A 24,416-nucleotide genomic window follows, 5' to 3' on the forward strand; every position below is an offset into this window, starting at 1 on the left:
TTGTGGATTCCGTAGCCCTGTCAATGTCCGCTTCCTTGAGAAAGACGTCCCAGTCTGTCGAGAGGAAACATCCTTTCAGTTCCTCAATTTTTTCGTCCGACCACACCTTTACAGTTCGAATTTCTGCTTGCTGGACTTGAAGACTGACCGATATGTAGGTAGCAGATGAATTGCATTATGGTCAGAGTTGGCAAGGGGAGGTTTGTCTCTGGCTTTATAAGAATCCCTGACATTACCATAGCACTTATCAAGAATGTTATTTTTCCTGGTATTGCATTTCACATATTGGTAGAAACCAGGTAGACTCTTGTTCAGGCTGCTGTGGTTAAAATCCCCTAATATCAGTATTGGGGCGTCCGGTTTATTCTGTAGGTGACGATAGACACAGTCAGCAATTTGGTTTGCTGCCCTGTTGGCATTCCCACTTGGTGGGACATAGACAGCGCACACAAAAATGTTGCTGAATTCTCTTGGCAGGTAGTGTGGACGTAAAGTAACACACAATAGCTCCAAATACGGGTTGCATATAGTGTCTCTTACTGCAAAGTTTGAGCACCAGCTGTCCTTGATATAAATGCATACTCCACCTCCCCCTACTTTGCCCGAATTTGCGTCTCTGTCCAGGCGTACATGAGAGAACCCGTCTACCTGTACAAAATTGTCTGGTACATCTTTACTAAGCCAAGTCTCAGTGAAAATCATTAGGCCTGACTCACGGTATTCATAGCAGCCCCTGGTCAGTAAACGCAGTTCATCCAGCTTATGTTTCTGGACAAAACATTGTTTCTGGACAGTCTGTCTGGTCCAAGATTCAGGTGACCAGGCACATGTGCTGCTTTCAACGAAAGCAGGTTGTGCTGAGCCCAGACCAGGAGGCGTTCCGTCAGCCTGTAAAGGTTCGGGACCTGATGCCGCCCTGGTGATTTATATAGGCCACCACTGACATGTTGTCCGATCGGACCAGGACGTGGTGACCTTTTATTTGGGGACAAAAACGCCTCAGCGCGTTGTCGACTGCCATCATTTCCAGACAGTTCATGTGTAGAAGCTTTTCCCGTTCTGACCACTAGCCAAAGAACGGTCTGCCCTTAAGCAGCACTCCCCATCCCGAGGTGGAGGCGTCCGTGGACACCACCTTCACACTCGAGGAAGTCCCCAGACTTAGGCCTGACTGATACCAGGCGATCGCCTTCCAAGGTTCCAGAGCTGAGACGCATTTCAGATCGACCTTGAGGCGAAACAGATCGACCTTGAGGCGAAACAGACCGGAGGCCCATGTCCGAGGTGGAACTCGCGCTTTCAGCCATGACTGCAGTGGGCACCAGACCCAGCTGGAGTACCGAAGATAAGGCCCAGCATTTTCTGAAACCTTTTGAGCGGGACTATAGTGCTGCGGCGGAAGGATTTCAAGGTGCGCTGAACATTCAGTCTGTGCTCCGGCGACAGGCGCGCCGTCATAGACAGCGAGTCCAGTACTGTGCCCAGAAAATAAATTTTCTGACTGGGAGACAGTGAACTTTTTGCCCAATTGACTGTGAGACCCAGGTTCTTGAGATGCTTGAGTAATATGGTTCTGTGTTCTATGAGCTCTGAGCGTGATCGAGCTAGAATCAGCCAATCGTCCAAGTAGTTCAAAACTCGCATGCCCTGAAGTCTCAGGGGTGCGAGAGCCGCGTCCATGCACATCGTAAATGTACGGGGTGCCAAGGACAGGCCGAACGGCAGGACTTTGTATTGATATGCCTGGCCCTCTAAGGCGAATCTCAAGAAACGCCTGTGACGTAACGCTATTTGTCTTTGGAATAAAGCGACTTTCAGATCTATTGACATAAACCAGTCCTCCTGGCGAACTTGCGCCAGGATTTTCCTGGTTGTAAGCATTCTGAACCCGCTAGGGGTAAAATGAGATCTGGGCTCTGGCCGCAACTTAGTGGTGGCCGGAGAGCTCCGGTGTGCTGTAAACACTTTGCTTGCAGCATCCGAGGCGGGGGGCGCGCTGATCACAGCGGGCGGTCTGACCGCGCTCGATTTATCCATAGCAGTTTGCGTAGATAGAGCGAGCGGGACAAAACTCTGTGGGGTTCAACTTGTCTGTGAGAGAACGTGGGCGCGGAACAGCGGGCACATTTACTGCACAGAAAACACCGTCAGCCTGAGCTGACTGAATGTGTGTTGGTTTTGTTTTTACAGAAAACCATGGAACATGCATTGTGTAGCGTTTGTGGGCACTGAGTTGTGGGCACATTCACTACATGTAATGCACAATTGACACCATCGGCCGTGGCCGGAATACAGAAAATACACTTCATGTGATTTATCTGGGTCGCCGTGAAAACGGCTTTTGTGTGCAGGCAAGCGGGCCGTGGTACCGGCTTGTTTACTGCAGAATACACTGGAACAGTCACATTTTCTGGAACTGAACGAGCGAAAAAGTTTCGGTGCATTTTTTATTACACTCATAACACCATCGCCCAAGGCCGGGATACCAGAAATTACATTCTTCATGTGATTTATCTGGGTCGCCGTAAAACAGCTTTTGTGTGCAGGCAAGCGGGCCGTGGTACCGGCTTGTTTACTGCAGAATACACTGGAACAGTCGCATTTTCTGGAACTGAACGAGCGAACATTTTCGGTGCGAGTGTGGCCACGGCGAGACTTAAACACCTTTGCTTACCTAGGAGGGCTAGGAAGACTTTGAGGCCTCAGGCATTATCTCAATCTACGGCCGGGGCCAAAGCGGAGGGGAGCGGTGTCCGGCAGAGCGAGAGCGGGCTGCAAGGGTGCCTTCCACTCAAGGCCGAGGCTCGCCGCGGATGTATCAGCTCGGATTCGATTCTGGCCCGTTTCCCTGACGACTCGCGGGAAGAAGGGGAGGTCCACAGAGCTCTCCCAATCCTCACTGTCCGACGCCAGGATAGAGCAACTGTCCTCCTCCACAGAAGTAGCTATTTCGTCGTCACCTATGGCGGAAGCGGCGGCGGACGGCGGACGCTGTCCATCGGTGAGCGACTCGAGTGAAGCTGGCGAAGCTGGTGGGCAAACCGGCAAGCTTTCGCAGGCTGGAGAAGGCTCGGGACCTGTTGAGTACGGCGCTTTATATAGCGCGGCACAATGGCGGGTGGAAGTGCAGACTCGGAGAGAAAAATGCCAGGCGAGTCCTCAGAGTCTCGCAATGATGGCAGCCGCCGTCAGCGTGCGCGAGAGCTGCATGATCCTCACCCAGGCAGGAAACGCAGATGACATGGCGGTTCCCATCGCTGAGTGCGGCTCGGCACGAGCCACAGGAATGAGGCATCTTTAAAAAGACGCTTGCTCTTTTAGATAAGACAGAGAGAGTGTGAGTCGCGGCGGCAAACACACACTCGGCAGAGTAAAAGGATATATATGCCGGAAAGCGTAGCAGGTACGGCGACTGAAGGCGACGGCTTCAGATGCAAAAGCTCGTACCGCAGAAGGCTTTTCTCAGACGGCGCGTCTTCTCACTCTGGATCCAGCGATGCGTGAGCTTCGCTGAAGAGATGAAAAATCAGTTTGTATCAGCCTGTCGAGTTATATTTATAGGTCAAGGCCACGCCTATTTCGGCGGGACATGACGTAGTGGCGCGAAGCGCCCCCATTGGATATGGTGTCATGCAGGGCCTCTCTCGATAGGCTGCTGCTGTTGCTGCAGGTCAGCCAATAGGCACGCAAGCCGCCTTGCCTATGTCTGCATGCTGCTGCAACGCGTTTTACATTAATTCAAAATAATAATTAATTCAGGATGTTTTTTGGCTTCAATATCTCGTGGAAAAGAGGTTTTCCCCATAACGTAAGATATTACGCAGTACTAGAGAAACTCTCGCAAGGGAACATGAAGATATAGTTATAATTCATAATGGTAACACTATATTTCACTTTAGTTCCTTTATTTCCACTTTAGACATTCAACTATAAGTAACTTTGCAGCTACATGTCTGTCATTAGAGTATTAGTAGACTGTCTGCTTAATATCTGGTAACACTTTATTTTGTTGATCCCCCAACAGATATTCTACTGACTATAAGTAACTTAGCAACTACAAGTCAACTTGTTCTCCTAAGCCGAACCCTAACACCTAACCATAACCTAACAGTCTACAACAGTCTACTAATACTCTAATGAGAGTTAGTTGACATGTAGTTGAAAAGTTAAAGTTACTTATAGTTAGTAGAATGTCTAAAGTGACTATCGAAATAAAGTGTAACCTTCATAATATATATTAATAAATCTGAATATATATATATATATATATATATATAGTTATAACTCGGAATATATATAAATCTGAATATATCACTGAATATTTAAATGTAAATACTGAATATATAGTTATAAATCAAAATATATATTTATAAATCCTGAATATATAAATGCATATATTGTCTACAGTACTTAGGGCCTGAATTTTAGCACAGGAAAATTCCATAAATTACATGCTTATAATGTGCTAAATTCCTGCAAACAATTATTCACTATAGCTGTGTGAAAAGTTTGTTCTTACGTATTTGAGTGCTAATCAAGAAATGTGATTTTGTTACACTATGTATTATTAACTGGCCATAATTTTTTGACTGCAATGAACATGACGGTATGCCAGCTTGTTTCCGCACAGAAAAAAAAAAAAAAAGAAGAACGCTGTCTCAGGACTACCCCCCGGCCTGCGAGGGGCGATGGGGGTATGGGATGAGCAGGACGAGGTCGAGGGACTTGAGAGAATGGCGCAAGGCCGGTGGCATGATTAATGATGAACGACACCTGTGAGACGCACTGGTCTCGTATCTCTCACGGAGGAGCGGAAGCATTAAAGGAGGAGCGACAACTGTGAAGAGTGAGAGAGGAACAGGCCTGAACTTGTTTTTTGTTTCTGTTTTGTGTGGCCAGCAGTCATCAACTAGGGGCTGCTGGCTAAAACTTTTGTTTTTGTATTTGTTTTATTTTGTTATTAAAAGTGTTGAATGTTTGCAGTTTTCCACCTCCTTCTTCCTTCCTTATTTACATTGAACCTCGTTACAGTCCTTAACCTTAAACTTAAGAAAATACTGTATTGATGTTAAAACTAAATATCTTATAAGCTTTTATTATTTTTACATTTGTTTTATTTTACATTACATTATTTTATTTTTTGTTCCTTCACATGCACTCATTGTCTTGTATTGTTCATGTTTACACGTTGTTTCGTATGTTGGCTGTTTACTCTGAGAATATTCTGTTATTGAATCATCATCTTCATCTTCCTTGGAACCTTAGCGTTACAGAATGCCAGACCAAAATAGGAACTACGCAGCTAAATTTGCGGCTGTGGCTCAGAAGAGCCAGGATTTGTCTTTTACACAGGAGTTTTTTTCGTCTTGCACTCACCTGCCACTAAAACGACCCTGAAGTCATTGTTCTGGATCGGGGCTAACTTCCGTCACCCCGTGGACCTCCCTGACACCACTGGACTAAGCTGGAGAAAGGCTTTCATCCAGTGTATGGACAATGTCGCGCCCTGGTCCAGAACACAGCCAGACCCAGAGCCCAGATTACCACCTTCGATTGTGGACAACATGTGTGTGCCCCCCGCAGACGGAGACCTACCACATGCCGTGACGCGTCAGCCAGAGCCCGAGGAGAAGACAGAGCTGACCATCGCCCCAGAAGAGGAGCTCCAGCATGAGTCTGACCAAGGGTGTGAGCCCACGACATCAGCGGACGAGAGAATCATATCAACAGAAAATGAGGACTGGCTGATTGACTTCAATGAGGAGACATCCATTCCCACCCTATTCCACCCAGTAACTTCATCTTCGCTGTTTTTGGACAGCACCAATGACTGTGTTATTCTTACCGTCTGTCTGTCAAGTATGGTAGCACCTCAAAGCTCAGCCAGTGCTCCAGCCCCGCCGCTGATGGATATCTACAGCCCTGCACCATCTCCCTGGGGAGTCCCTGTGATGTCAGGCCGCAGGTCGTGCATCCACCTGCAGCGGCCCGTGAGAGGATTCACTTCGCTCTATCTCGACCTGTCGGCTCCGTCTTGGCTCCTTCCAGGCTTCGGCTTCAGCGTAGACCCTCGGACTTGCATCTCCATCAGGTTCCATCGTCCTGCCGGCTCCCCCTTGGTCAGTCGTCACACCACTACTGCCACAGACTTACGGGCCGTCCGCTGCACTCTGGCGGGTTCCTCCTTCCCCTCAGCATTGCCTCTGTTCTCCATCACACTGGCTCCACCTCAGCCCTCGAGTACTCTGGCTCTGCCTTCGGCGTTCGGCGTCGCGGCATCACCTTGGTCTCCAGAGCCAACGATGTCGTTTGATTCCATCAGCTCTGTGCCTATGGATCCATCAGACTCGTCTCCGTCAGTCGTCCTCCAGTTGCATTAGCCTCAACACTCCTCTCTCTACTCCGCCGTGGGCTGTTGGCTCTGGGGGCTCTCGGTCTGTGCTAGCGGTCTACCTCCACCTTCACCGCCAGGGGATCGTCCTCCAATCATCACCATCCCATCACCACCGTCTGCACCACACTGGACCGTTCAGTTCGGTCTCTTCCCGGTCAGCCGTACTCCGCTTGAACCTTCTCCATCTTCCTCTGCAGGCATGCCTACCCTTTGCCATCCCTTCGCCATCTCCTGGTTCCTTGCCTGCGGCATCGCCTCGGCCACCTCCAAAGCCCCCTCCATCACTTATTATGTTACGATGTGAGATTGCGCCTACTGGGAGGGGGCATTCTGTCACAGTATGTTCAGTGTGTTTCGTTTTTTATTAGACTTTCAGTTTGTTTTCATTTGTCTTGTCTTCTTTGTTCAGATTCTCGCCATTCGTTTGTCTCCTTGGTTACCGTTATCATTAGTTCATATGTGTCAGCTGTGTGTGATCAATTATCCTCGTTTGTGTTCCTTAAGTTGTTCCCTCACCTGCACTCCTTGTCTGGTATTGTTCATGTTTATACGCTGTTTCATATGTTGGCTGTGTACTCTTAGAATTATATTAAATCTTCTGTTATTGAATCATTGTCTTCATCTTCCTTGGAACCTTACCGTTACAACTAGTAAGTTTGGGATTTAATAGCATAGGATTTTCTCCTCTAATGTGCCTCATCAAAACTACATTTAAAACAAACTTAAAACAGAAAGGTATTTCTGTTTTGGGCAAATATCCAAATCGGAAAGATTCTGATGAATCCTTTAATCAACATTTTATTTAAGGGCACCATGTTGGCCCCTCTTTATCGCTCAATTAATAAACATTTGTGCACGACATGTGATCTAACCATTTGATAGGAAAAGCTGAATAACCCTCATGCATCAGTCAGTGTTAATTATTTACCGGTGAGTGTGAGCAGTTTTGGGGTAACACATTACACAATTAACTTGAGTTGAGGTATGTGATCATGCTCATCACACTTGCACAAAAACAGATTCAGTATTTCTCAAAATTAATAAAAACTGTGAAATGCAAACTTTATTTGATGCTAATCTGCAATAATTAAATTTTAAATTACACAAATTATTTGTATACTGTATTTAACCTCTCTTTATTCAGTAATGTCTTAGCTTCTGACCTTCGACGATCCAATTCAACCATACTAAGCTAAAATAACCTTAGATAAACATCGCATTTGTTTTTATTTTATTTTTTATTGCTGAAGTGTGTCAAACTTTCTTCTCTGTGATCCACAATGGCAGCACAGCTGAAGGGTTGAGCTGCACCATCTCCAGACGTGAATTTGTGTTTCCTTCAGCCTAGGACTTTTTAGAGTTACTTTTGGTGTGAAAGGGCAATTATATTTGGCAAAAATCATACTTTTTCTCAAGCCCAGCCCAGATGAGAAAACGTAACGCAAAACTGAGTGTGAGGTGCTTTTAAAAGCTTAGCTCTGATTTCAGGCATCTTATATTATGTCTCAGACCTGATATGCATATGATGTGTAAACGCAGAGCAATGGATCAGGACGACCCAGCATTCAAAGCCAATGAATGAGCATAACGGCCTCTCAAAGAGAGCAGGAGAAGGTTGGGAATATAAATGTTTAGTTGAGAAGCGCTCAGCATGTGAAGCCTCCACAATTAAGACTCTGTGGAAGCCGCTAGAATCCTGATGGCGCTTCTGAGCACAGGTGTTTATTCAGTATTCATAGAATGCTACCACAGAAAGAGACAGACTTCTAAGCATTAAGCCATTAGAGATTTTAATTGGCAAGCGACTAATGGTTGCTAGACCAACTTCACAGAATGTCACTTAACACTATTGATATTTTCAAATGCAAAGTACATCGGCGCCAGATCGGGTGTTTGTTGGCAACTGTGAGAAAAACTTTGTTTTTTCACAGTGATTTAACTTCATGTGAAATGAAAAGAGCTATAGATAAAACAATCCTCTACCTCGGATGTTTTTTAAAATCAGCCTTGAATTCTTTATGTTCCTGGTTATCGATGCATTATTATTTTTTTATAATTTAAATGACTTGCTCCTCTTATGATATAACTTTGGTTTTTCCACCAATGTCACTAAAGCTTCACAGGCTTTAGTATTAAAGGGTTAGTTCACCCAAACATGAAAATTATGTCATTAATGACTCACCCTCATGTCGTTCCAAGCCCATAAGACCTCCGTTCATCTTCGGAACACAGTTTAAGATATTTTAGATTTAGTCCGAGAGTTTTCTGTCCCTCCATTGAAAATCTATGTACGGTATACTGTCCTTGTCCAGAAAGGCAATAAAGACATTATTAAAGTAGTCCACGTGACTCAGGGGGTTAACTCAGGGGGTTAGTTAGAATTTTTGTGAGAATACTAGAATACGAGAATACTTTTTGTGCGCAAAAACAAACATAAATAACGACTTTATTTCAACTATTCATTTCCTTCTCTTTGGGCCTCTAGTTGTCACGGGTGGTGTATGGCAGGAAGAACGAGGAGACGAGGAATTCAAATAAACAATAAACTTTACTATAAATCAAAACAACAAACAGGTACAGGCAGACAGAGCGGATGCAAACACCAGTTAACATAGACGAGAACCGACCAAGACAGACTGAACAGAAGAAACTAAATACAGAGACAAATGAACCATAATGATGTGAAGACAGGTGACACAGATGATGATAACGAGGAACAGGCTGGTAAGTGAGGGAGTGAGTTCAGGTGTGGAGACAAGGAGGATTCTGGGTAGTGTAGTGCAGACAAGGACAGACAGGTGCAGACGAGGACTGTGACATTACTCCCCCCTCCCGGTAGGCGTGACCTCACGCCTTAGAACAGGGGTGGGAGGGTGGGCATCCTGGAGTCCGTGACGGGAAGGCGGACCGGGTGCATGAGGATGGACTCCAGGATGGACCAGGCGGCCATGGCGGAGCAGGACGTGGGCGTGGCCAGGGGGGAGCAGGACGTGGGCGTGGCCAGGGGGGAGCAGACGAACCCTCGGGCGTCCAGGGTGGTGGAGACCCGTCGGGCGGCCATGGCGGTGCGGACCCTTCGGGCGGCCATGGTGGCGAGGACCCTTCGGGCGGCCATGGTGGCGAGGACCCTTCGGGCGGCCATGGTGGCGAGGACCCTTCGGGTGGCCATGGTGGCGAGGACCCTTCGGGTGGCCATGGTGGCGAGGACCCTTCGGGCGGCCATGGTGGCGAGGACCCTTCGGGCGGCCATGGTGGCGAGGACCCTTCGGGCGGCCATGGTGGCGAGGACCCTTCGGGCGGCCATGGTGGCGAGGACCCTTCGGGCGGCCATGGTGGCGAGGACCCTTCGGGCGGCCATGGTGGCGAGGACCCTTCGGGCGGCCATGGTGGCGAGGACCCTTCGGGCGGCCATGGTGGCGAGGACCCTTCGGGCGGCCATGGTGGCGAGGACCCTTCGGGCGGCCATGGTGGCGAGGACCCTTCGGGTGGCCATGGCGGAGCCCTATGGCCCCCCCCCCCCCCAAAAAATTATTGGGGAGAGTGACGGAGTCTGACAATGACTCTAGAATAGAGTCGGGGACAGGCTCTGGAACAGTCTCTGGCTGGGCAAGTGGTGAGGGCTCATTGCTGGACAGGACCAGTGGAGTAGGCTTTGAGCTGGGCAGGACCAGCGGTGGAGAGGGCTTAGTGCTGGACGGGACCAGCGGCGAAGGGGTCTCTGGGCTGGACGGGACCAGCGGCGAAGGGGTCTCTGGGCTGGACGGGACCAGCGGCGAAGGGGTCTCTGGGCTGGACGGGACCAGCGGCGAAGGGGTCTCTGGGCTGGACGGGACCAGCGGCGAAGGGGTCTCTGGGCTGGACGGGACCAGCGGCGAAGGGGTCTCTGGGCTGGACGGGACCAGCGGCGAAGGGGTCTCTGGGCTGGACGGAACCAGCGGCGAAGGGGTCTCGGGGCTGGACGGGACCAGCGGCGAAGGAAGCTCGGGGCTGGACGGGACCAGCGGCGAAGGAAGCTCAGGGCTGGACGGGACCAGCGGCGAAGGAAGCTCAGGGCTGGACGGGACCAGCGGCGAAGGAAGCTCAGGGCTGGACGGGACCAGCGGCGAAGGAAGCTCAGGGCTGGGTTCATGGGCTGAAATGAATGTGTGTGCTGCCCACACACACACAACAGCCATGGATCCCACAAGTAGCACTGCGTCATCCAGAGCTGGCTGGACGGTCTCTGGCTGGACGGTCTCTGGCTGGACGGTCTCTGGCTGGACGGTCTCTGGGACTATGGCCTTCCTGGCAGCACGTGCTGATATAAGTGGGGGATCGGCGATGCAGGAAACCAGTCCTGGACGTCCATATACCGATCCGGTGGCTGGTTTGATGGTGGGCGTGATGGAGATGGCTGGAGACGGTGATTGTGTGGCAATGTCATCCGCCTCACCAATGGTGAAGGTTGAGCCACACAACCACAGCACATGATCTAGGTACCGGGCAAACGAACCTGGGTTTGCCGTTGCTGGAGCTTGCTGGTACAAAGGTTCATCCAGACCACACCAGAATACGGTCTTCAGCGCATCGTCAGTCCAGTCCACGAGGTGGGATATTTCAAGGAATTTTGCCACATATTCCTCAATTGGGCTACCGTCTTGAAAACAATGGACCAGACGATCGGCTGGGGTGAATCGAGAGTGAGCTGGGTTAACCGGGGTGAGAAGAATTCCCATGCTGACTCTTTACTTGGTCGGTTCTTCTGTCACGGGTGGTGTATGGCAGGAAGCACGAGGAGACGAGGAATTCAAATAAACAATAAACTTTACTATAAATCAAAACAACAAACAGGTACAGGCAGACAGAGCGGATGCAAACACCAGTTAACATAGACGAGAACCGACCAAGACAGACTGAACAGAAGAAACTAAATACAGAGACAAATGAACCATAATGATGTGAAGACAGGTGACACAGATGATGATAACGAGGAACAGGCTGGTAAGTGAGGGAGTGAGTTCAGGTGTGGAGACAAGGAGGATTCTGGGTAGTGTAGTGCAGACAAGGACAGACAGGTGCAGACGAGGACTGTGACACTAGTCAGTTAAACTAGTGTAATAGCGTAGAGCTACGTCACACGTAGGCTCACTATTGGCCACTATCGTACGTAGAAGCGTACGCTATTACACTAGTGAACTGACTCGAGGCCCACAGAGAAGGACATGAATAGTTGAAACAAAGTCGTTATTTTTGTTTTGTTTTTGCACACAAAAAGTGTTCTCGTCGTTTGATAAACTTAAGATTGAGCCACTGTAGTCACTTGGACTATTTTAACGATGTCTTGAATAACTTTTCGAGGCCGGCAAGTTCAATCCCTGAAGTAGCCTATGGAGGAGTATGGAGGAGTGATCCAGCTCTCAGATTTCATCAAAAATATCTTAATTCGTGTTCCGAAGATGAACGAAGGTCTTACGGGGTTGGAACAACATGAGGGTGAGTAAATACTGACAGAATTTTCATTTTTGGGTGAACTAACCCTTTAACCATTAGAAAAAAGCTAATATAGGCATTGTTTAAGCAAGCTTGCATTTTTTTAAAAAGTATGCTTAATCAAGTGTGCCTAATCAAAATATCTAAAAACGTACTTGCAGATAATATAATATTAATGAAATAAAAGGCCACTTTAGTGTCTTTAAAGAGAGCATCATTCTTAAAACACATTAGTACGCTTTTAAAATATGCAGTTTGTAATAATGTCAAATTACGTTCCCTTTCGAGGGAACTCGCACTGGGTCGTTGAAAATGACTTTTGGGGACGCTCCCTTAGCGTGCGCCTCTGAAGTATGAATGAAACTAATCCAATCCTGATTGGTGTTGCGTCATGACGTAACGTGACGGCACATAAATGACGCCGGCACACACACACATTAGCTTTCGCTCTTCAGCAAGCACTCTCTGTGAAACTGTCTGTTTTATTTGGTGTTGTTCTGTCTGTGCAAAGCTCTATATTATGGCGAGTGAACAATACACTAAGTGTGTGCACCCCTGCCCTAGATATCTCACGGGTGGGGACACGCAGCAGTTGTGTGTGTATTGTTTAGGGGCACAGCACGCACAGGCAGCTCTCGCTAAGCTCCCGCTTGGCTATATTTTCTGATGATGGCCAGGTTCGCGATCCCCGCGATTCGGGTCCCGGCTTAGATCTGCGGCTTAGATCGTGAGAACGAGACTGCTGAGGCACTTTTTCGTTCATCATCCGCAGATTCTATAACATTCGTTCACGACGCAGAAGCCCGTGATGCAGCTTCTTCTGCCCGTGGCGAGTGCCCGGTGCTTGAGCTATCTGTTTCTGAGGAAGTAGATGTGCTCAGCATCGGGAACGAGCAACATGACTCACACTCGCCAGCTCATGTCTGCTTATGTAGAGCTCGTGGAGGTTGTGACGCGTGCTGTGGCCAGACTCAAAAAAAAAAAAAAAAAAAATTATATATATATATATATATATATATATATATCAGCTGTCCACAAAATAAGCAGGATGATCCCCATCAAAGCAAGCTAGACGAGAAATGAGAGATTCCTGCAGCACTGTTCACAACCTCAGCACCGGGGCTTACCGTTTTTCCCAGATCTTCATAAAGATAGCTCTAGACCCTGGGAAAAACCCCACTCTTTACGTATCTCATCACATTCATTATATGATTATTCAAATGTGGTGGGTGCGAGAGAGGCGCGTTATCGAAAGATGCTGCAGATTGAGGAATCTTTGAAAAAAGCTATCTTTCTCCTGATGCGGTATCTTCGCTTAAAGCCCCGGCGCTGCCCAACAAACCGTGCAGGGACACCTCTGCACTGGTTGGCCGGGCTTATATGGCGGCTGGTCAGGCTGGTGCGTGCCTGCACTCTATGACGATTTTGCAGGCGTACCAGGCCGATCTTCTTAAAGATCTAAATGAGGGCGAGGGACCGACTCCTGCTGACTTCGCGGAGTTGAGAGGAGACACAGATTTGTCTCTCCGGGCCACTAAAGAGACGGCACGTGCACTAGGCCGCTCTACAGTATGTCAGCTATGGTGGCTACGGAGAGACATCTGTGGCTAAATTTGTCCGGTATAAAATAGAAAGACAAATATTTTTTGTTGGATGCTCCGCTATCACCTTCTGGCCTTTTCTCCGATGCTGTCAGTCGTCGACAGGTTTCAGGAAGCGAAAAAACAGTCAGTGGCATTCCGACAGTATCTCCCTCGCCGCTCTAAATCTGGATCTAAGAGGGCTGGTCCAAGTGGCCAGCCTCAGCCGTCAACCAGCTCCTCCCATCAGCAAGAGCAAAAAAAAGAGCGTTGCCTCTAGAGCCCCTCCTGCGGGAGCCTGGCAACAGAGGAAGCGCTCTCAACCGAAGTCCTCCACCCAGAAGGGCGACCTGAGGGCCGTCCTTCAGGCGAAGAGGGCTTTGGGAAAGAGGTCCTAATTGTAGTGTAGGACCTCTGAGGGCCACCATGGCGTTCGCCCCAAAAGCTTGCTACAGGGCACCGACTATGGTCACATTATCTTTCTCTACTTTTTCCAGCCGGTCCTCTGCTTCAAAAGGTCGAGAATAGTGCTCGAAAAACACCCGAGGCCAGTCTTGAGGGGCTGGTTCCCTTAATAGATTTTGTAGAAGAATGGCAACGGCTTCTGAATATATCTATATGGGTCCTGAATATTATAAAATATGGGGACAGATTGCAGTTTGGTCACCGACCTCCCAAATTTGCTGGGGTGGTACCGACTGCAGTGGTTCAGGCTCAGGTTATGGAACAAGAGGTACAGACTGGATAAAGGGGCCATAGAAAGTGTTCCCCTACCAGACAGGGAGTCCGGGTTTTACAGACGGTACTTTATAGTTCCAAAGAAGGATGGCGGACTGAGGCCAATTTTAGATCTAAGGCTTTTGAATCGTTCTTTGATGAGATCCAGGTTCAAAATGCTTACTATTCCCATTATCGTGAACCAAATCAGATCCAAGGACTGGTTTGTCATGATAGATCTAAAAGACACTTATTTTCATGTCTCCATCCTTCAATGGCACAGGTGGTTCCTGAGGTTCGCTTTCGGGGGCGAAGCATACCAATATCGGGTTCTTCCATTCGGCCTAGCACTCTCTCCCCGCACGTTCAAGTGTATGGATGCGACTCTGGCTCCACTGAGGCTTCAGGGCATCCGTATACTGAATTACATTGACGACTGGCTCATATTGGCCCAGTCTCGAGAAATGGCAGTTCGGCATCGAGATGTCGTCCTTGGCCACATTCAGAACCGGGGGTTGAGACTCAACACTAAGAAAAATGTGTTGGACCCAGCTCAGAAGACTACTCTTCTGGGCGTGGTATGGAATTCGGTTACGATGTGGGCACGTATGTCTCCTGCGCTTATCGAATCCATCCTGCAGCCAACATAATTAATTTGGGCCTGCTCCAAGCCCCTTCAGTGGTGGCTCAAAGCCAAGGGTTTTTTTCCCCAAGGGGAATCCGTTCCGTATAATAAAGGTTATGCGGAGATGCCTTCGTTCCCTATTAATATGGAAGAAACCTTGGTTCTTGTCCCAAGGGCAAGTGTTAGGGGTGTCATGTCGCCGGAAAACTGTTTCGACAAATGCTTCCCTCATGGGCTGGGGCGCGGTCTCGGATGGCCGCTTTGCCAGGGGTCTGTGGCATAGACCATTTGTCTATGCATCATTCTTGGCATATAAATTGCCAAGAGATGTTGGCTGTGTTCAGGGCTCTGAGGAGCTTCCTCCCAGACATCAGAGGTTACCATGTCTTTTGATACGTTCGGACAGTACATCAGTGGTAGCTTATCTGAACCGACAAGGGGGACTCAGATCGCTCCCTCTATCCAGATTGGCGCATCAGATCATTTTATGGTCCCAAGGGAAAATATTATCTACAGGAGCAATATATGTCCCGGGGGTTCTGAATCAGGGAGCAGACATCCTGTCGAGGCAGGGGCTGAGTCCCGGGGAATGGAGACTCAATCCAGAGGTGGTGGAGTTGATATTTCAGAGGTTTGGACCAGTGGAAGTGGATCTGTTTGCGTCTTGAGGGATGCCCCACTGTCCACTTTGGTTCTCCCTCACTCATCCAGCCCCTCTGGGGGTTGGATGCCATGGTACAGGCCTGGCCGAGGCTTCACCTGTACGCTTTTCCCCCGATTGCTCTGCTCCCGGGAGTCCTGGAGAGGGTCCATCAGAAGGGCATCAGTCTTCTTCTGGTAGCCCTGTTTTGGCCACCCCGAGTATGGTTTTCAGACTTAATTTCACTCCTGATACCTCTGAGGAGGGATCTGTTGTCTTAGGCGGAGGGCACTATATTCCATCCTCGTCCGGAGCTGTGGAAACTGTGGGACTGGCCTCTGAGGGGGCTCAGTACTTAGATGCTGGTCTATCTTATGGGGTGGTCGAAACCATACTTATCTCTAGGGCTTCGTCTACTAGGATATTATATGGCCTCAAGTGGAATGTTTTTCCACTTGGTGTAGAGAACATGAGTTAGGCCCAGTTAACTGCCCAATAGATTCAGTTCTGGAGTTTCTTCAAGATCGTTTCTCTGCTAATCTCACCCCGTCCACACGTAGGGTGTACGTGGCTGCCATTGCGGCGTTCCATGCACCACTAAATGTTGGGCCTTTGGGGAGGCACCAACTGGTCATACTATATCTCCATGTTATTTGGAGGATGAGACTGACAGTCAGGTCCAGTGTTCCTTCCTGGGACCTGACGGTGGTTCTCGAAGGGCTATCCCTGGCTCCCTTCGAATACCTCCAGTCGGCTTCGCCTAGGACCTCACGTTCAAGATAGCCTTTCTCTTAGCTATTTCTTTAAAGAGACTGGGAGATCTCCAAGCCCTGGCATTATCGCCAGCTTGCTTGGGGTTTGCCCCCAGCGGAGTTAAGGCTATCCTGCATCCGAGACCCAGCTATGTGCCTTGAGTGTAATCTAACATTGCTAGGTCCATGGTCCTGCAAATATTTCATCCTCCGCCTCATGTGTCGGCTTAAAAGGAGAGTTTCCTTGCTCTGCCAGTCAGAGTTCCGAGTATTTACCTTGAGAGGTCCTTTTCTTGGAGGAGGTCGGACCTACTGTACTGTGTTTTGGGTCACCTATTAGGGGCTCCCGGCTATACAAACCATAAGTAGGCCTACAAGGTGCGCAATTTGCCTTCACCTTTGGCCATAAGGGCTGATTCTACTAGAGGCATGGCGTCCTCTAGGGCCCTCCTCTCGGGAGTGCCCCTCCAGGAGATCTGTGAGGCAGCCGGTTGGGCTACCCCGCACACTTTTATCAGGTTTATAGTCCGCACCTCCCTAGAACGCCTGGCACACGTGTGGTCCCGTCCTAGCTGAGTCCCTGAGATCAGTTTCACTCTAGGGCAGGCCTTTTTCAGTGCGTGGCATAGTGGGCATTAGTTCCCCAAAGAGTCGTTTTCAATGCAGTGCGAGTTCCCTCGAAAGGGAACGTCTCGGGTTATGACTATAACCCTTGTTCCCTGAGAAGGTAATGAGACACTGTGTCGTCTTGCCACACCCCTCTATGCCTAGGAGCAGCTTGCTTCATCGCGAGGCTAATGTGTGTGTGTGACCCCCCAGCGTGAGTTTTTCAAGGCGACCGTTATTTAGAACTTGTCACTTTAATGTTTCCATGGTGACATGTCATTGCTTGTCACGTGACACAGCGCAACCACAACACAGCGCTGAATGAATGATGATCTGCTTTTATGTAATTTTCCCTTTTTTATTAAAAATATTCAAGAATGTAATAGCTATAGCATGAAACACTGATATTCCGACTGTCAAATATGTGCAAGTGGATGTGTTTTGTTGTTTAAACACCTTTATAACGATTGCGTTAGTTGAGCTGTATGCGCGATGGGCGGCGCCATGTTAGTTTGTTTCACAGTTCAGAGAATGGGATCTGTTGGATTTACAACACGTCAATTCCTCAACTTCTCACGAAATACATGAAAGTAAGTGGCCAGTGAACTGGGAGAAGAATAGGGTCAAATGTAAAGCTACTTACATAATGTGTATCTGATATAAAATAAAACGTGTCGTCTTATTATAATGTAAAAGATTATTATTGCCGCTTCCATAGACATCAGTGTGTATTTTACAAACTCAAAAACATTGTTTTGCTAGTACTTGTGTGTATTTAAATATCTGAAACCTAAAATAAATATTATGTGGTTGAAAACACTCAATAGTTGTGATATATGACAGCACTGAGTGCGTCCTTCTCTGGCTCAGCGCCAGCAAACGCGTGAAAGCACGTTTGAATTTAGCAGTTGATCACGTGATGCACTGACCGTTCTAATCACACCGGTGTGATCGTACGCTCCAGGGACCAGCCAAGACGGATCACACCGGTGTGATCGTACGTGCGAAAGGGTTAAAGGACACATATTTCGATGTGTTGACTAATATACTAAAGCACATGTAAAGTACTACATTATAATTTCAACTGTAGTCTGTTATTTGATATTACATTTAAATTAAATAATTTAACTAGTTTACAATAAATGCTTATTGCAATAAATGCAATAAGCAAGCCAAAAGCCTATGGCAAAATAAAGGCAAAAAAGGCGACAGTGGCAAGGAACCAAAACTCCATCAGGTGACAGAATGGAGAAAAAAACCTTGAGAGAATCCAGGCTCAGTCAGGGGGCCAGTCCTCCTTTGGCCAACAAACGAACAGTGTATGATTATGATTTAGGCGGCATAATAGGTCAGAAGTCAGATTGGATCGGAACTTTCACAATATTTACCCAGTTCATCTGGTTAGGGGTCGGAGTCATCACGCCGGTATGGAGATGAGTTTGTTGAGGTGTCCATGAGGCCTTCACAGTGTTGATGAGGCTGGCACTTCAGGGATGCGTTGTCGTCGTGTCCATGCGATGGTCCTTCATCAGATCTGGATATGGCCTGGATCCGGCGGTTTGCGGTATACCTCGGGATAAACAGAGAGACTAATATTAGCGTAGATGCCATCCTTCTTATGATGTACAAAGTACATCAGGATTTATGGGAAGTGTTCCTGGTTCCGGCTGATCAAAACTATGCAGCCTAACATTGAATTATAGCAATCTATAATGTGTTGTGTGTATGCTAAACCAAAGAGATGTGTTTTTAGTCTAGATTTAAACTGACAGACTGTGTCTGCTTCTCGGACAATGTTAGGAAGATTGTTCCAAAGTTTTGGTGCCAAGTAGGAAAAGGATCTACCGCCAGCAGTTGATTTTGATATTCTAGGTATTATCAACTGGCCAGAATTTTGAGATCGCAATAGACGTGAAGGACTATAATGGGTTAAAAGCTCGCTCAAGTACTGCGGAGCTAAACCATTTAGTGCTTTGTAAGTAATCAGCAATATTTTAAAATGTATACGATGTTTAATAGGGAGCCAATGCAGTGTTGACAGAACCGGGCTAATATGGTCATACTTCCTGGTTCTGGTAAGAACTCTAGCGGCTGCGTTTTGGACCAGCTGTAGTTTGTTTATTAAGCGTGCAGGGCAACCACCCAGTAGAGCATTACAATAATCTAGCCTTGAGGTCATGGACGCATGAACTAATTGTTCTGCATTTGTCAATGAGAGCATATGACGTAATTTAGATATATTTTTTAGATGGAAAAATACGCTTTTACAGATACTAGACACGTGACTTTCAAATGAGAGATTGGTATCAAAGAGCACACCCAGGTTCCTAACTGACGACGAAGACTTGACAGAGCAGCCATCAAGTGTTAAACAGTATTCTAGGTTATTGCGTGTGGAAGTTTTTTGTCCAATAATTAGAATCTCTGTTTTTTCAGAATTTAGTAGTAGGAAATTACTAGTCATCCAATTTTTTGCAATCAGTTATGCATTCCGTTAATTTTGTGAATTGGTAAGTTTCATTAGGTTTTGAGGATATATGAGCTGAGTATCATCAGCATAACAGTGAAAACTAATTCCATGTTTCCTAACGATATCTCCTAACGGTAGCATGTACAGAGTGAACAGCAGCAGTCCTAGTACTGAGCCTTGTGGTATGCCATACTGAACGTTTGACCGATAAGATATCTCTTCAATTACTGCTACAAACTGATAACGGTCAGATAAGTATGATTTAAATCATGCTAGTGCAATTCCACTAATGCTAACATAGTTTTCTAGTCTATTTAATAGAATGTTGTGGTCAATGGTGTCAATTGCAGCACTAAGATCAAGTAACACTAATAGAGAGATACAACCACGATCGGATGATAAGAGCAAATCATTTGTGACTTTAATGAGAGCAGTCTCAGTACTATGGTACGGTCTAAATCCGGACTGAAAATCCTCGCAGATAGCATTTCCTTCAAGAAAGGAACAAAGTTGTGAGGATAGTGCCTTTTCTAATATCTTTAAAAAGAAAAGGCAAATTTGAGATCGGCCGGTAATTGACTAATTCTGTAGGATCAAGTTGCGTTTTTTTAACAAGCGGTTTAATCATAGCCAGCTTAAAGGGTTTTGGTACGTATCCTAGAGACAAAGACGAATTAATGATATTGAGAAGAGGATCTATGACCTCTGGAAGCATCTCTTTCAATAGTTTAGTCAGTATAGGGTCTAACATACAAGTTGTCGATTTAGATGAGTTAACGATTTTGCAAAATTCTTCTTCTCCTATAGCAACAAATTAATCAAATTTTTCCTCAGGGAGACTACAATTCACTCCCTGATGCGATACTGTAGTAGACGGTTGCATATTTATAATTTTGTCCCTGATATTATCGATCTTATAAGTGAAGAAGTTCATAAAGTCATTACTGCTGTGTTTCTTGGAAACTTCTGGGCTTGAAGATTTCTTTTTCGTTAGTTTGGCCACATTTTCAAATAAATACCTAGGATTATGTTTATTTTCTTCTAATAGGGTTGAAAAATAAGCAGATCTAGCAGATTTGAAAGCCTCTCTGTAAGCAATCGAGCTCTCCTTCCATGCAATCTAGTTTTGTTTTCTTCCAGTTGCGCTCCATTTTACTGGCTGCTCTCTTAAGGGCCTGAGTGTGCTCGTTGTACCACGGCGTTGGACTATTTTCTTTAATCTTCTTTAAGCACAGCGGAGCAACTGTGTCTAAAGTGCTGGAAAAGAGAGAGTTAAAAGTTTCTGTTGCAATATCGAGTTCTTCTAAGCTATCTGGGATGCTGAGATGAAGAAACTGATCAGGAAGATTATTGATAAAGCAATCTTTTGTGGCAGAAGTGATAGGTCTAACATATTTATAACACGGAGTCGGCTTTGCAACCTTGGCTAAATGTAATTTACATGAGACTAGATAATGATCTGAGATGTCATCGCTCTGCTTCAGTATTTCAACGGCATCAACATCTATTCCATGTGATAATATTAGATCTAGAGTATGATTACGACAATGAGTAGGTCCTGACACGTGTTGTCTGACTCCAATTGAGTTTACAATGTCTTTAAATGCCAATCCCAATGACTCTTTTTCATTATCTACATGTATATTAAAATCACCAACAATTAGTACTTTATCTACAGCCAATACTAATTCTGATAGAAAGTCAGAAATTTTTTTGATAAAGTCTTTATGGTGCCCTGGTGGCCTGTATACAGTAGCCAGCAGAATTCTCAAACGTGATTTATCGTTTACACTATATATTTTTACATTAAGCCCCAACACTTCAAAAGAAGTATATTTAAAACTAGATTTCTTAGTGATTTTGAAAATATTACTATAAATTAATTGTTTTTTTTCCACATAGCAGCAACATAGACTTAAAATACTCCGTCATGGTCATATAAATAAAATCAATACATGATTATAAACTATAGAGGGTCTTCTTTTTTTGTGTACACTCACATTAGCATCAAAACCGTGTGCTTTTGTAAAATAAAGAAAATAAACAGGGTGTGCTTTCTGCCTCTCTCTCTCCGTTAACTTTTTTTTCTGGAGCACGTCTATAAACCTAAACAAAGCTCAGCCAATACTGTACACACAAGCATGAGCAATATATCTTTATAATCATTTAAGTTTGTACTTTAAAAATATCTAATTCAAAACTAAAATAAATATTCTCTGTTTATGTAATCTTTAAAAAAAGAGAGAGGTGTCAGCCGATCTCATTATCGTTCTCTCAGCTCATTATTCTGCTAATGTGACACACCCACAGAGGGCGCGCGGTATTCAAACGCAAATGATCTGAAGCAACACATGCAAAGTGTCAACGCCCCTCATAAACTCGAGAACACAACAAATGTAATCATCAGATTAATGTACTATTTCTTCTTGCGAGACTGTGTGAGGAATAATCCTGGGACATTAACCTCAGAACATGTGCTGGTTTAGGATTAGTTGTGGGGGAGGGGTTAGGATCAGGGGTGGGGTTAGGATTAGGCAATCAGATACTGATTTCAACAAGGGGGGTAATAATTTGGCAGGGAGTCGAAATTCGGGACAACAACGGATCTAGCCGAGAAGTTTTTTTTTTTTATTATTGTTCTAATCGCGATATCATAGTGTACGTAAACCGCAAAAAGACTGTTTAAATATGAATCGCGCCTGTGTGTGAATGTATTGAACAGTTTTTTTACCAAACCCTATTCTGAGATGAGTGAAAATCAACTGAAATATGTTGCAATAACGTTAAAAAGTATTTGTATTAGCAACGTATTAAACTGCAAATTAATATTTATATGCCCTAATATAGGCTCGTAAAAACAACAAACGATATGCCTATGTTACAGACGAAATATGAAAGACAACATTTCGTTGACTAGTTTTGGATAGATTATTAACTGTTTACTGTATACTAGACTACTGTCACATTGAATAAGCTTTTGTTCACCAATGTAGGCTTTATTCAAACTAATGAATCCTTAACTTTGAAATATGTATGATAAAATGTATACTTTATTTTTTACAAAGAAATATTACACTTGAAATATTGTTTTATATGAATGATTTGGCAGGATGATTTTTAGATCATTTTGAATCAAAAATCCTAGGCGAGAACATCCATTAGTCAAAAGTCTTGTGGAAACATATTTAGTATGTGTTTTGTGGCCTTATTTCAGAGACTTTAAGTTTTAGTTTTTTCAATAACCATGCATAAACAATATTCTCTCAAAAATACAAACATGTACATACATCTTGCTCACATATTATGGTAGCCCTGTTTGTGCTATATAGAGTGAATTTACACCTATGCCATTAACATGTTTATAAATAAATGGACTGCATTTATATAGCGCTTTCACAGACCCAATGGCCACCAAAGCGCTTAACATATTTTGCCTCTCATTCACCCACTCATTCATACACCGACGGCGGTTACAGCCATGCAAGGCGCCACTCAGCTCGTCGGGAGCAGCTGGGGTTAGGTGTCTTGCTCATGGACACCTCGACACTTGGTCAGGTGGAACCGGGGATAGAACCACCAACCTTTCAGTTTGCAGACAACCTACATGAACCACTGAGCCACTGTCGCCCGCATAATAACTGAAAAAAGCACAAATGTCAGAGCATGTCATAACACCTCCAGGACCCCAAAAACACCTTGGACCCCTGAGGGTAAAAGCAACAGCTCCCCCTTTGCCTTTCCGACGAGGTTCATGTTTATAACAGTAATCTTGCGGGGTGGACTCAATCGTTTAGTAATCGTTTGGTTTTAGCCAGGTTTCTGTCAAACACAGCACATCTAGGTTATAATCTGAAATCATATCATAATCGTATCAACCGGTTCTCGGCCAGGAAAACTGGTTCCAAAGCGGCACCAACTCTTTACTGGACTAGAACCAGAGAACCGTTCTTTTACCACGTCATGCTTACGGCGGGGGCTGGGGGCGGGTTTAGATGTGTTCTAAACATCTTTTCTGACCGCAAAGCCAGGAGAAACATTTGCAGAAACACGATGTAGTCCGCCATTGTAATTGTTATGCTTGAAGTTGGCACAAGCGTTTCTAGCTTTTTTTAATTTTATTTTTTTTTAAATTGAAAACATTATGTAAGGAAAGAAGAAAACAGTCACAATATAGAACAAATAAACAGAAAGAAAAAAAAGACACAAGACAGGGGTACATAACTAATCAGAAAAGATTACATATCAAAGGAAAAGATTAAAAAACTTACATATTTCAATTGTTGTTAAAGCCTTCTTGGTACACGAGTTGGAGATAGTCGGTGGAAAAACAAACAGGTTCTGAGAAGGTTCGCAAGTTGAACCAACTCCGAACCAACTTTGAACCAGCACCAGTTCCGAACCAGTTCTTTTTTGGTGGAAAAGGGGTATATGTGATGGGATTTATCTGACCTTGGTGACGCGAGGCCGCTAGCAGACGGTCGGTTTAGCCAGTCTGTCTGCTTCCTGACCTGAGCCCCAGATTGTCATGTTTTATCTCTAAGACTATGAGCCAAATTACTAGAGAGAAGAGCAGCACCATCCCAGGAGGGATGAATACCATCTCTTTTCAACAGGCCAGGTTTGCCCCAAAAACTTTTCCAATTGTCTACGAATTCTATATTATTTTGCGGACACCACTTAGACAGCCAGCCATTGAGTGAACACAATCTACTAACTATCTCATCACTCCTTCGAACAGGAAGGTGGCCAGAGCAAATTACAGTGCCTGACATCGTACTTGCGAGTTCAAACACCTCTTTAATGTTAATTTTGGTGATCTCCGACTGGCGAAGTCGAACATCATTAGTGCCGACGTGAATAATAATCTCAGAGAATTTACGATTAGCATTAGTCAGCACTTTTAAATTTGCTTTGATGTCAGGCGCTCTGGCTCCCGGCAAACATGCGATTATGCTGGCTGGTGTCTCTATTTTCACATTCCGTGTAATAGAATCGCCAATTACCAGGGCACAATCAACAGAATTCTCAATCGGTGTTTCACTGAGTGGGGCAAATCGATTTGTTGTGGTAATCGGAACGGAAGAGTGTTTTTTTGATCAACGACTAGAGCGATCCCTCACTGTCACCCATCTGCCTGGCTGCACAGGCAATAATTCAGCCGGA

The sequence above is a fragment of the Siphateles boraxobius genome, unplaced genomic scaffold (genome assembly GCF_051911475.1).
Source record: "Siphateles boraxobius isolate OS27281-9 unplaced genomic scaffold, OSU_SipBor_1 130, whole genome shotgun sequence".
Classification (NCBI taxonomy): domain Eukaryota; kingdom Metazoa; phylum Chordata; class Actinopteri; order Cypriniformes; family Leuciscidae; genus Siphateles; species Siphateles boraxobius.